This window comes from Aplysia californica, unplaced genomic scaffold, assembly GCF_000002075.1.
Source record: "Aplysia californica isolate F4 #8 unplaced genomic scaffold, AplCal3.0 scaffold00090, whole genome shotgun sequence".
Taxonomy (NCBI): Eukaryota; Metazoa; Mollusca; class Gastropoda; order Aplysiida; family Aplysiidae; genus Aplysia; species Aplysia californica.
The window spans coordinates 895,460-898,107 of NW_004797360.1; the positions used below are offsets into that span (position 1 = coordinate 895,460).

The 2,648-nt window shown below is 46.2% G+C and overlaps 1 long non-coding RNA gene across 1 annotated transcript in view; it reads left to right on the top strand.

Annotated features, from left to right (window-relative positions):
* Window positions 1-2,048, top strand: part of LOC118477424 — a 13,630-nt gene extending 11,582 nt beyond the window's left edge. Inside the window, exon 2 of the long non-coding RNA XR_004858372.1 lies at window positions 1,967-2,048. This is a non-coding gene — a long non-coding RNA (uncharacterized LOC118477424). The remainder of the gene's footprint in view (window positions 1-1,966) is intronic.
* The last annotated feature ends 600 nt before the right edge of the window (window positions 2,049-2,648 follow it).

A 2,648-nucleotide genomic window follows, 5' to 3' on the forward strand; every position in this document is an offset into this window, starting at 1 on the left:
CTTGAAAATAAGTTGCATGTCTTTGTTTATCACGAACATTCGTTTTTCGATCAACAGCCTTTTCAACGCTTTTTAGTTTAAAATAATTTTGTTTCTTAAATTTTAACATACCAAAACTTGAGTATCGTTTAGTATCGACTAAGCGAGGAAAATATCGTAGTACTTACTAAGTGGGTCGCTGTTAACAAGTATACTGAGTACTGACATCGGTTAGTTGTGGGTTCAGAATCCGGATAATTTTTTCCGGATAACCTGATAATTTTCCATGAAACATTATCCGAATTCAGACTCTTCACTTCCTTTCCTGATCCATTTGCCGAAGTGGGTGCACCCATTTGTTAAAATGGTTTTAACCCGTTTGTCGAAGAGGTTCTGGCCCATTAATTTGCCGAAGCGGTTCATAACACATTTGCCGAAGAGGTGCACTAACATATCATCCGGATTTTTCTAAAGCGACTGATTGCCCCACCCTATCGAGTAGCGTCCAGCACCAGTGTTGGGTGGCCCAGACCGGCTCAAATAGGCAGGCGGAGAGACCGTGTGTCCTGTTTCGCGGTCTACCAGGCTATGGCATGGAGCTTTAGTTTTTGCTTAATTTTAAATCAAAAGTTCTTTTTTTTTCGGCGCTTGCGACGCAAATCTAATAGGCCGTACTAAAAACCCCGAAGATTAGAGGTGTTGTCGGGGTGTCTTCTTCTTCTTCCTCTCGATCGCATCACACTTGAAGTCCGGTGTCTGTCACATTATTGGTGCTGTCCTGCTCAGTTCGTCTGTCGGACAGCAAACCGTGGAGTAACACGCTAAGAGGCGGAGGAGGAGGGAGCTTTTGGATTAGAAGCAAACGGCCGAGTAGGGAGAGACTCTGATCACACGACTCGCACTACGACGCGCGCGGAGACTCGAACTCTGGACCCGCGGGCTTTTGGCGACACTGTTTCTGCACGTGGTGTCAGTATGTGTGACGTCACAGGAGATCACTCGTCTCCTGATCAGGCGGACCAGGAGGCGGCGATGGTGGCGGGCGGGAAGGACACGGGCGTGAGCAGTTCCGTCGCGCGCGTCGTGCATGCGCGCAGAGGGAAGAAGGCCGGCCTCTCGCGGCGCAGAAGGAAACCTCGTCAGTTTGACTGGCCGGGACAAGACCTGTTTGACGTCACCTGTGTGGCTGATGATGTTACGGGCTCTATGGTAATAAGGGGGTTATGTGACGTCACGTGGGTGGACGATCACGTCACGGTTTCCTGTGGCGGTGCGTTTTGTGACGTCATCCTCGTTTACAGGCTCTGCATGACATACAGTATTGCGTTTAGGATGTCGCGCGTGGCCAATGACTTTACTTGTTCTTTGATTATGAAGTAACGCGTTGTTTTTTGTTAATTATGCTGAAGTGACTCACTCACGGGTTGGCTGTGAGAGGTAAAAGGGGGTGGGGTGGGGTTCGTGTGGAGGGATTTTTAAAGATATTTTACAATTCAGTTCACTGACCAACCATTTTTCTTGTTTCAACCGTAGCGACTCTGAAAAGTACGATAGACCCTCCTTGCTCGTGAAGTTCGTCGTGAGGAATGCTAGAGAATGTATTCTAGAGAGCTGCGTGGTGGCTGGCGGGATGCTTTAAAGTGAGGATGGGTGAACCGTCTATGTGCGTCTGTAGTCTGTGGGGACATCTGCTATACAAGATCTCTGTTTCTTTTTGGGCGTTTTCCCGAAGTCTCTGCGCACTTACTTACTTCTATCTTTTCTTCCTCTGTTGCCATTAAGCGTCGAGGGGAGATGCAGTTTTGTAATATGTAAGGTCTTTGCGTTTTTGTGATGAAAATCTTTCACGTAGTTTGGGACCAGGATAAGGAGGAAGAAGAGGGGCAGAAGGGGGGAGAGGAGGAGGACGACGACGATGACGATGACGAAGAAGAAGAAAAGAAGATCTCAAAGAAGAAGACATAACATTCTGTGTTTCTCCTTTCAGAAATACCTTGTTCATCGCCTTGTGTACGTCTCAAAGATTCGGGGCTCCAATGTGGACAGAAACGCCATAAGTGGTAAGTTTGTTACGGGACTGTCCTATGTCTCTGGGCATTGTCTGTTGTAGGAACGTAGTACCTCGATTGTCCGCTATTTCAGAGGCCGCAGAGATGGGTGGTTGGTGGGTGCTCTGGTGTTGTTTGCTCCTTCTTTCCTACCAAACATCTACGTGTATAATTCTTATCTCTATCCTCTTTCTTTCCGTTGTGTGTTACTCTTTAGTAACACCTCTCTCTACTCTTTGGCACTTATATTATGAGACCGATTTGTGTTGTAAGTGCCGTAAAACTCTTTTAAAAGCTAAAACGCTGAGGCGGTTGATCTTTGTTGGGGGCGAGAACGCCATGGTTATGCTGTTTGCTGGGGCTAGGGCTGGCTTGGTTGAAAGGGTAATCAAAGTGAGACAAAGAATCAGGTAGAAACGAGGCCACACACGAAAAACTTTCCCATAATTTATACATATAATTAACAAAAAAATTGTACCCGAGGCGGTATCACCGAGTTGTGAGTGAAAACAAAATGTCCTGAATTCATAATACTATTGTTTGAATGATAATGCACCATCATATTTATCAAATCTGTTAAGACTGTACATTCCAACTCGCAGTTTAAGATCATCAGCTGAC